General features: G+C 36.3%; 1 pseudogene; it reads right to left on the reverse strand.

Annotated features, from left to right (window-relative positions):
• Nucleotides 1-243: 243 nt before the first annotated feature.
• Nucleotides 244-11,722, reverse strand: part of LOC129676895 (synaptonemal complex protein 3-like) — a 12,574-nt pseudogene continuing 1,095 nt past the window's right edge.

Genomic DNA, 11,722 nt, shown 5'->3' on the forward strand with positions numbered 1-11,722 from the left:
GAGAACAATGTAGTACATGTGATGAAAACTGAACTTATATAGTTTATCTCTGAGGCTTTAGAATGTCCTAAGAACAACAAAACCAAAAATGATCAAGTTTCTTTGAACTGTTTAGAAAAATGAGTGGAGTGTCATTTAAACTCCTCAGGAATATGTGGGTATGATATGAGTAGTGAAAACAGGAAACAAGTTGGTTTGTGTTCATTTTGCACCATAGGAAAAAGGAATGTGCTTCTAACGCAATCAAGGAAGCTCAGTATGTTGTTGATAGTCAACATCACATTCCTTTCTCACTTGTTTCTTTCTAAGCAGCTGGCCTTAACTAGAAGTTAACAGCCATTTTGGGTAGTATTTAGAACAAAATTTGCTGAGAGCAGCAAAGTCCTGGTGCTAATTCCGGTGTGAGGTTGGATCTGGGCAGGGGTATGTTTCCACAGCACCTAGATGTTGCTAATATATAAAGTAGGATGGGACTCTGCAGTGGCATGGAAGAATATTCTGCTTAGAGCCAAGGAGAAGAAGTGCAGTCTATGAACATGGATTAAGATTTTCTCTACTCATTGCTGCCATTTTTCATCACAGGCCTGTATTACCAGAGTAGATGGAAGAACTGGGGTGTTAGAAGACACCATCTTTTTCACCTTGGATTCTCTTAAACTTCCTTCTGGATATGTACCTCAACAAGATGATATTGTCAATGTGGTTTCTGTGCAAAGCATTCAACCCAACTATTCCTGGAGGGCAGTTGTAATGACCCCAGTAAAAGCATTGTAGCAACCAAGCATTTGTATTCTTTCTTCAGTGTTACCCCCATGGGTAGTGAAGGGGCTGGTTTAATACAATAGTTTGAGTTAGTAAGCCAAAATACATGTTAAATGTTGTTTTTCTTGGAAATAAATTGGTGTTTTTGTTGGAAATATGGACTCACTTTTAGGAAGGTGCCTGATTTATTCAAAGACATCCTCAAATTGGCTTTTGTCTGTAGCAAAGAAGTAATGCTGCACATTAGCTTAAATTCTTTTTTTCTCCAAGGTCAGATATGGATTGTGTGCTGCCATTGGCCTTGTTTATCCCTTGAGCAACACACAGAGGGAGGCCATCAAGTAAATGTGTGTAATTTAAAGTCACAGATGCCTTGAATCCATTTCCCATCACCTATTCAATTTGTATATCAATTTAATATCTTCCTAGTTGAACCCATCATCCCATGTTACAATACCAAATTCATACATATAAGGTGTTTGTTAATCCAATAGCCTCTTGGCAGTGCCTGAGGCAGACTGCATATTAATAACTTCAATAAAGGTGTTGTCTAAGCAGCAGTCCTGTTTATCTGTGGTTAATTTGCCGTTCAGTCTAGAAATGACATTATTGTGTGTGCCATTAGCTGTTTACTTACTGGCATTATTTTTTGGTAAACAAAAACCATTGCTGCCTGGGGTATGTATCAGGTTCCATGATCCCCTTTGTGGGACAGGTGCTACCTATATACAGACAAATCCAAAATACCTGAAGTAAGGGGAAATTACTTACTCAAGCTGGAGACTGTTCCTAAGACATAAGATCACACTGGTCTACCCCACGATATTCCTAGATTTTTCTTAATAGTATGGACACATGTGACATCCCTATTGTGAAGCCCATATCAGTGTGTCTCTGGAAAGTTGTGCTGAGCTCTAAAACTGTTGAGAGTCAACATTTTACCATCTACCACTGGGGCTGAGTAAGTTTGATTATGAATTTGCCTTACATTTCTTGTAGGTACTCCCCATGGACCTGTGGGTTACCTCACTTTATAGTTCAGACCATAGTAGTGAACTAGTTCAATCTTAAGTCAATTCTATTTTGTTTTATTTTGTTTTGTTTTGGATTGTTTGTTTTTGCTTTTCCAAAACAGGGTTTTCTCTGTGTAGCCTTGGCTGTCCTAAACTCACTTTGTAGACCAGATGGGCTTTGAATTCACTGTGTTATCTATCAGGCAGTGATTCTAGGCATTAGAGTGAAATCAAAAGCACACGTGTCCAGGTTTTAATGGAACTTGGCCCATGTCACTGTCTTTTATGTTCCTGACCCCAGGGGTCATGACATAGGAGAGAAAGGGCAAGTACGAGCTATGAAAGCTCCAAGTCTCTGTGATTGTCATCATTCTTAAGCAATCCTATGGTAAACCTTCTTGAGGTGATATAATCTAATGCAAGAGAAGTTAAAGTATATCAATACAGGTTTATTGGAAGCAGCTCTTGGCCACTACGCTGGGGGAAGAGGAGAGAGTAAAAAGCAGGTGAAGAGAGAGAAAGAAAAAAAGAAGAGAAATGCAGGAGAGGAGAGAGAAGAGAGAGGAAGGGTACCAAAATGTCTGGATTATATATTGAAGGGAGGGGGGAGGCCCCTTCCCCTAGGATGGAAAGTTCAGGGTAGAGGGTAGGGGGTATGTAAGACACACCCTGCAGCAAGTGGGGACCAAGGAATGCTGGGAGAACCTGGGAGGCCATGTCCACTTTGGTATGTTAAATATGCACCTCAGCTGCTTGTCTTGGGTCTGAAATCCAACACCCTACACCTTGTGAAAATCACAGAGAAGTGATGTGGCTCCTAGTAGGTCAAATATGTTCAAGGAATGACCCTACATACAGAGTATATGGGCAGCCTAAATTGGAACCCATTGGTTATTTTAACAGATAGGTTATGAAGTTGTGGGGGAGTATAGGAATGGGAGTGGATCTGAGAGGAGTTGAGGGAGGAAGTGGTGATATGATCAAATTACAGTGTAGAAAGAAAAAACAATACTTTTAAAGTTTTATGTGGAAAATAGTCATCTTGTACTTCTCTGGTGGAATGAAGTTTGTTCCTCTGTAACAGGCTAGAAATTTGTGTATCTCACTTATTACATTAATCACTGACTGTTTTATTTACCCAGTTACTTTCAACTATATCTTGAACCAGTATACTGCACTACAGAATATGTGACCCTTTATTTAGCTACTCCCTAAATTTCTATTTTGGATGGTTTGAAGATTTAAGAGACTGGATATTTGGCTACACAGATAACAACTGGCCATTTACATGGTGGCGATATCAATGACCTGTCTCCATTCTTGCAGTAGGGCATACTATTCAACAACACAGTCACAGCCAGTAGGCGCCTACTCAGTGTCTCATCATACTCTTTTTCCATACAGGAATGTACCACCACACAACTGTCATTATAGAGAGGCTTTATTTCCTACCTGGATGCAATGCTATGAAATGGTAACTGAGGCTTTGAGTATGTTTTCCTCCTCAGACATTGGAAGAATCCAAAATTTTGTCTGGATTATGAAAAAAATATCATGATAAATGTTTGCCACAGGAAGGACATAGCAACCAGCTTTTTAAAAGTTGGCATTTAAGACAGCACAGTAGAGGAAAAGAGAAAGGTGGGTTTCCTGAAGAAAGGTAACATTTTCAAAGATATGTACTGCTATATGCCATATGTCGGTTGATAAATTAGGGTAGTAACAAAGCATATACTTTATATATACAAAGAAGAAGCATAGTGAAGATAATGTACCTTAGAAGGAAAAACATACTCATGTGAATTAAGGATACAGAAAAATCTCTGAAGTACTTATTTTACCTGTGTAACTATTGGTAAAATAAAGACCTTGAAAAATAAAGACCTCTTTAGAAATTTGACTAGTATTTAAGATTCCTATTTCATGTTGGAAACATAGCACACTGAAAATTGAGGCAGGAAAATAGAGTCAGAAACACATGACTATGAGTCATAAGGAGATTACAATAACCAAAAAAAAAAAAAAAAGCATCTCATTTGACTGCTCCAAAGATTGTACAAATCCCTTCCAGCAAAGAACATTGATGCATAAACAGCTAATAAAGGGTCCACCCTTTCAGAGAACCTTTACTTTCTCTTTTGTAATAAAAAAGCACGTGGATACATAAAATGGGGCTCTTCAGCCACACATTTGTTTAGGTCATTCCTATTCCATACAGCATATTTTATGCTTTTGCTTTTACTTCTAATAACTATGGACTTTAACCATAACTACCATGTGTCTGCTCAGTTCTTTCTTAAGGGATGAAAGGAAACTAACCTTTATGTCAAGATATTCCCTCCAGTAACAAGAGGAAGACAAGACATTGGAAGGATATCAGCAACACACACACACAAACACACACACGTATTAATGGTGGAAGACTAATTTCTTTCTCTATAAGTCATACAAATTTAGAAAAAAACATCTTATATACTTGTCTTTTTTTTCAGGTTGGAGTACACTGACTGTAAGCTTAGGGTGGGTTATATTAGAGAAAAATATAATCTAAACATGTAAAAGAATTGCTTCTTTCCCTCTAATGAGGTTTTTGTTGTTGTTCTGAATGCTCCATGGAAAACAATGTCAACCAAAAATGAGTTTAACAGACCAATTTCAAACATATGTTTAAAGTTTCACATTTACTACATTACATACTTTTTAATTTAATTTAATTTTTTTATTAATTACAGTTTATTCACTTTGTATCCCCTCATAAGCCCCTCCCACCTCCCCTCCTGATCCCACCCTCCCTCCCCCTTCTTCACGCATGCACTTCCCCAAGTCCACTGATAGGGGAGGTCCTCCTCTCCTTCCTTCTGATCTTAGTCTATCAGATCACATCAGGAGTAGCTGCATTGTCATCTTCTGTGGCCTGGTAAGGCTGCTCCCCCATCAAGGGAGGTGCTCAAAGAGCAGGCCAATCAGATTATGTCAGAGGCAGTCCCTCTTCCCATTACTATGTAACCCACTTGGACACTGAACTGCCATGTGCTACTTCTGTACAGGAGTTCTAGGTCATCTCCATGAATAGCCCTTGGTTGGATCATGAAATTTGCAGGTAAATGGTGGGATCTAGAAAGGATCATCCTGAGTGAGCTGTCCCAGAAGCAAAAAGACACACACGGTATATACTCACTGATATAGACATATAACACAGGATAAACCTAATAAAATCTGTACACCTAAATAAACTAATCAAGAGGGAGGACTCTGGCTAAAATGTTCAATCCCCATCCAGAAAGGAAAAGAGGAAGGACATCAGAAGAAGAAGAAAACAGAAAACAACCTAGGAACCTGCCACAGAGGGCCTCTGAAAGCCTCTGCCCTGCAGACTATCAAAGCAGACGCTGAGACTTATGGCCAACTGTTGGGCAGAGTGCATGGAATCTTATGTAAGATGTGGGAAATAGTAAGAGCTGGAGAGGTCTGGAACCCCACAAGGAGAGCAAAAAAACCACTACATACTTTTAACTTGCTCTGTAAAATTGTTTTTTGGGGGGAGGGGAGAAATAGGGTTCCTCTGTGTAGCCCTGGCTATCCTAGAACTTGCTCTGAGTTTAAGACCACGCTGGCCTTAAACTCAGAGATCTACCTCCTTCTGCCTCCCCAGTACTGGCATTATTTGTGTGTGCCACCACCTCCCAGCTCAAATGTACAGTTTAAAAAGGCAAGTTAGTAAATTAGTTCTGTTTGATAATAAATGTAAAAACACAGCTTCCAAATATTTGCTAACATTAACATTCAAGTGTTTGAGGTATTAGTCTAATAAATTTACTTTGTTTTCCATTTTACATCTGGTCTGCAGTTTCCCCTCCCTCCTCCTCTCAGTTTCTCTCTTCCCTCTCCTCCCTCCCCATTCCATTCCTCTCTTTCTCTTCAGAAAAGAGGAGGCCTCCCATGGACATAAGCTGTAGTAAGACTAGGCACCTCCTCTCCTATTAATGTCAGACAAGGCAACCTAGTATGGGCAAGGGTTCCAAAGGCAGGCAACAGAGACAGCGCCTGCTGCCACTGTGAGGAGTTCTACATGAAAAACAAGCTACACAACTGTAACATATGTACAGAGGGCCGAGGTCAGTCCCACGCAGGCACTCTGGTTGACAGTTCAATCTCTGTGAGCACCTATGAGCCCAGGTAAGTTTGGTTCTGTGAGCTGCTTTCTTGTGGTGTCCTTGACCTCTCTGGCTCCTACAATCCCTTCTTCCCAGAATTTCCCAAGCTTCTTCTAATGTTTGCCTGTGAGTGTCTGTATCTGTTCCCATCAGCTGGAAATTTATCTCTGGAGACAGGTATAATAACCTTAAATGATAAAAAAGTATCTATTCTCATACTTTCTTTTTTACATTTCTGAGACAGGGTTTTACTCTGTAGTCCCAGCTGTCCTGGAAATAGCTTAGGTAGACCAAACTGGTCTCAACACAGAGATATGCATGACTGCCTTCATACTGCTGGAAGTAATGGCATATGCTGCTGTGCCCTGCCCTCATGATATGCTCTTAACAGTTACTAAGAACATGTGCCATTTAACTACAGAAATTGAATTAATGAATGTCTTAAACTAGTATGTAGGCAGGGCATGCTGGTATGTGCCTTTAATACTAGAACTTGGGAAGCAGAGGCAGTTCAATTTAGGAGTTTGAAGCCAGCCTAGTCTACAAAACAAGTTGCAGGCCAGGCACTGCAGCATAGCAAGACCTAGTCTCAAAAATCAAAACCAAAATAAAACCTAGTATATATAAATTGTCAGATTGATTAATGTCTTAACTTTTTTATTCCAAGCCATGAAGTCAAGCTCTTTAACATATTTTCTTAGAATGGGTTATAAAATTTAGTAAGTATAGAACATGGATTGGAGGTTTTTCTTTCTTTCTTTTTTTTTTACATATATAATCAGTTTTTTTTAAGATTTATTTATTTATTTTATGTATATGAACACTCTGTTTTCATGGACACCAGAAAAAGAAATGAGATTCCATTGCAGATGGTTGTGAGCCACCATGTGGTTGCTGGGAATTGAACACAGGACCTCTGGAAGAGCAGTCAGTGCTCTTAACCGCTGAGCCATCTCTCTGGGCCTGGAGGTTTTTCTTTAAACAACAATGTAAACTAGGCATAGTGGTGGCCGCCTATTGTGTCAGGTACTTTGGAGGCTGAGGTTCAAGGACTTACCTGAGCTTAAGTTTATTTGTAAAGCGCTATTAAGATACCATCATGGCAAACATGGTTAAGACCTTACCAGGAAAAGAAATGAAATAAAACCAATGTAACTTTCTATACTTGACTTTGTAACTTTGCGACTGATTAGTACACTACAGCCAATATCCAAATTTAAATAATTTTATTGATAAAAATATTAACAATGTCATAAGGAAAAATTCATAAAAAATAACATACAGGAATATTTGATACTAGAATAATGGGGTTTTATTTGAAAGAAAGTAGGACAAGGTAAACAAACTAATGGCTAAAGACCTTATCATTTAAACTAAAACTTGTCTTAAACCATGTCTCCTAGCTGGCATTTGAACTGTATCACTTAGGTTAAGTTCCTTCTTCAAATATTCTTCCCATCAAAACATCATTGATTCTGAACATTTTCCATCTTTTCCTGTTGCTGTTTAAGGAACAGAGACTGTAAACAGGTTTATGTTTTAGTTCATGTTATTAATACATAAGAAATAAAATACTGCAGTGCTCTCATTAGTTTATCTTTCCAATCTGAAATACAACTTATAGATTCTCTCCTAATTTTTTTGCAGCTTATTCATTTCATCTTTAATTTCACTTTGTGCACTAGTAAGCAGTTCGTTGTTCCTCTCCTCCAGTTCTGCCAAATCCTAAAATACAAAAGGCTAGCTTAGTCTTATGGGATTAGTTTCCATCTCAAGTTCTTTTTTTTATGTTCTTTTTTTTTTAATTTTATTTTTTTCTTATCAGTTACATTTTATTAACTCTGTATCCCAGCCGTGTCCCGATCCCTCATTCCCTCCCAGTCCCTCCCTCCCTCCCTCATCTCCACCGTGCCCCTTGCCAAGTCCACTGATAGGGGGGACCTCCTCCCCATTCATCTGATCCTGTTTTATCAGGTATCTTCAGGACTGGCTGCAAAGCTCTCCTCTGTGGCCTAACAGGACTGCTCCTCCCTTGGGGGGGTGGGAAGCCATCTCAAGTTCTAAGTTGTAAAATAAAATTCAAAAGAAATTTAAATAGTTAAGTAATACACATTTCAAGTCAAAAAACATTCTAATATAAGAGGTTCCAAATTGCTACTGTCATTATAAAACATCATTTAAAAATAATTATAGCAGATACAATGGTACATTTTGCTCAAGAAATAGTTTAGTAAATATTAAGGTAAAGATAGCACGAGGTGAGGGAAAAAGGGAAGAGTATCAGAGTATCACAAAGTTTGCAAGCACAACTAGGAGTGAGAGCTTAAGGGCTAGTCTGTGCAATACAGATATTTCTCTTAAAGAAAAAAGAATGAGAAATATAAAAACAAACACAGGATCTTCTCAGCAAACATAACAGTTGTGAATATTTCTAGTAAGTCTAAGATGGATCTCTGTGAGTTTGAGGCCAACCTTGTCCACAGAGAGAGTTCCAGGACAGCCAGGGCTGTTACACAGAGAAACCCTATCTCAAAAATAAATAAATAAATAAAGTCAGCATGACATCAATTTACTAAAGTGAAAACAATCTATACTATGAGATCATTTTCAAGTAAATAATAGCAAAATTTATGTTTTCATATTTGTTAAGTAAGGCAGTATCTCACTATATTAAACAGGATACCCTCCAGCTGTCCATTTGCCTCAGTCTCCCCAGCATTCACACTTTATGCATGTTCTATCCATTTAAAAGGATATTTTTAATCTTTTCTAATCATTTTCCAGTGAGATAAATCATCAACCAAGTGACAAGTACCATGTTAAGTGCTGTGGAGAAAATAAAAAAGGATAATACATAATTGCTCTTTTATTCCAGACAAAATAAATATTTAAACCAAATACCAAAAAAAATTATACTGGGGATGAAAATGTAGCTTCTTATAAATATAAAATCAAAAGTGGGAAATGCTTACAAGATTACTTGAAGAAGAAGCCAATTTCAATGAATGAAAATGAATTAACAATATTTTAGGGGAAGGGTATAACCAGACAGCAGGGGCAGGGAAAATTATTATGCAGAGAGGAGTATTAATGGACAATTAGAATAAATGTAACCTTAAAAGAGATGCATGTCATGGACATTCTTTAGAATATAAAATGGGAAGTTACAGATATATAGGAAGAAAGACATGTTTTAAAAATATAACATGGCAAGACTATGAAGCATGGATTGAAGAACAGAGAAAACAGTTTTCATAATACAAGCAAAGGAAAATAGTATGAAATAGGGCCTCAGCAATAGAAATTAAAGAAATAATGAAGCACTATTGAGATAAAAATTGTAGAATTCTAGTAATAACTGAATGTGAAAACATGCTATGGAGAAATTAAAAATTATACTAAAGTTCCTCAATAATAATAATGTCTGGTGATATTATCTAGAAGATAACTTTATTGGTGCCAATTAACTAACTGTTTACAGGGAATTTCAGAGCAAACTGTATTTGTAAACACATAAAATAACTTGTGTAGAAGTTATTTTAAAGTACTTTAAACTATTTGTTTTAAAATTATTGTTTATACCTCAACTTACTAGCATATACTTAATTCTCAAATAACAAATCTTTAACTACTAAATTGTGGGTTATAATACTTATGGTTACAATTTGATACATAATGTTATTTTTAGCCATTGCAATAATTCTAAAAACTGAATACCAGTTCAAAAAAAGTGTTCAATTTGGATCCTCCCTGAGGCTGGAGAAATGATTCAGCAGTTAGCAACACTGGCTGTTCTTCCAGAGGGCCTGGATTTGATTCTTAGCACTCATAATGTAGAACATGAGTTTCTGTAACTCCAGTTCCAGGGGATCCTTTGACCTAAATCTTTAAAAAGTATTTATTTTGAGCCTTTCTTATTTAATATATACTGGGATTGAAAAGACAAAAGAACCATAAAAATGACATGTAGAGTTTTTCTTTCCAGTTCAATAAAGAACAATGACTAAACTGGAAGTACAGCTGTAACACATGTGAAGTACATAGCTATAGAAAATTCACAACATACCATCTTCTGTCTTTAATAACCATCATGAAACTATTATAATGCTAAAGATCTAATTACCATATCAATTAGAAGCAATTAATTCAAAATGAAAACTATCTTAGTTTTGAAAGGAAAAATGTACACTCTATTTTAAAGAACATATAACTATGTACAGCATACCTTTAAGAACTGTTCATGTACATGTTTAATTGTTCTCAGGATCTGCATATGAATAAATCTGGATTCTTGAAAAATCTTTTCTTGTTATTGAAAATCATTCTACAAATACAAAAGGAAAAACAGTATTAACAATTTGGTAAAAGGTGGTGGTGTTGTGGGCCTCAAATATGCATAGGAAATACCTTCACTCTGATCTACAGCTTAATCCCCATATTTTTAAAATTAGAAAAAAATCCTATTTTAATTCAGAAAAAAAACCATTTTAAAATGACTGCTTTTAGTATTTTTCTTTAGAAACCGTTATGTCTAAATTTAAGTTACTCTTTTATCACTCACGTGTTATGACTGTCCTTCCTTGGCTTTATAGCTTCCTAAAATTACAAGCCATACAAGAAGGAAATAATTTTTAAGACATCACTTATCCTTGGAAATTTCAATATCTAAGTAAAACTGGGTTTGTTTCTCCTATCTCACACAAATAGGTTCTTTATTCTTACAAAAGATTTACTTATAATACATATTTATAAGTGTTAGACCAACAATTAGTTTATCATGTTGTTCTCTAATTTTCTGAAAATCTGAATTCCATTGCTCAAACGGTTTCATGAATAACTGGGCAGAGTCTTCATTAAATTTCGCCCTGTAAAACACAATAATGAATGGTGTTATTTCTTATACCATTATGAAAACAATATTCAAGACAAAATTAAACTGACATACTATCATACTATATGAAGGAAATAATAGCAGTTTAAATATTTTGATAGAAAACTCAGAAGTAAAATTAGATTTATACTGATTTCAGAAGTACTTTTTCCTAACATAAAAGTCCCCTCTCATGCTGCAGCTTTTGGAAACTAGGGAAGTTTTGCCAAACATATCAATTTTCAAAACATTATTAACTCCAAATAGTTTATTTCTCATTTTTTCTACAGAATATAGATTCTCACAAAAATATTAAAAGAATTACAAGCACAAGCGTTTCACTAAGTTCTCCATTTCCCATTTTGGCACAGCCACAGTTTAGTATAAAGCAAGAGCTAAGTGTTTAACATATTCAAATTGACCTTTCTCTACACCGGCAACCATGGTTAACTAACAATTATTAGATTCTACTCATCTAAACTATATTCAAATAATTTCAAGAGTGAATTTAAAATACTAGCAATTGAGGAGTAGTACACCTCAATTGTTACTTAAAGCAGAAAACCATAATCTTCACTGGCTTCTATGAAGCAACTATGAAAGCAGAGGTCACAGAGTCACCTGCCTAGAGAACAGTCAACTATTTTCAATAGAGACTCAAATAAACAGAAGATGATAACATTTTCATAAGTGATATATAGATATATTAAAATTGATATAAACATATAAACATGGTTCTTTTTAAAAATACTACTTACACTGCATCTTCATGTGAGTGCCAAATTTGTTTCCTTTTTTTGTCAATTCCCTCAAAGGCCTCTTGGGCAGTTGTTCCATTCTGTGTCTCTTAGCACTAAGAGCAGTGTTAATGTGAGCTGTATGAAAAATTAGCATTCATTAGAATTCAATGTTGAAGAAAATTG

Source organism: Psammomys obesus, unplaced genomic scaffold (assembly GCF_907164565.1).
Source record: "Psammomys obesus unplaced genomic scaffold, mPsaObe1.curated_primary_1811, whole genome shotgun sequence".
In the NCBI taxonomy this organism is placed as follows: Eukaryota; Metazoa; Chordata; class Mammalia; order Rodentia; family Muridae; genus Psammomys; species Psammomys obesus.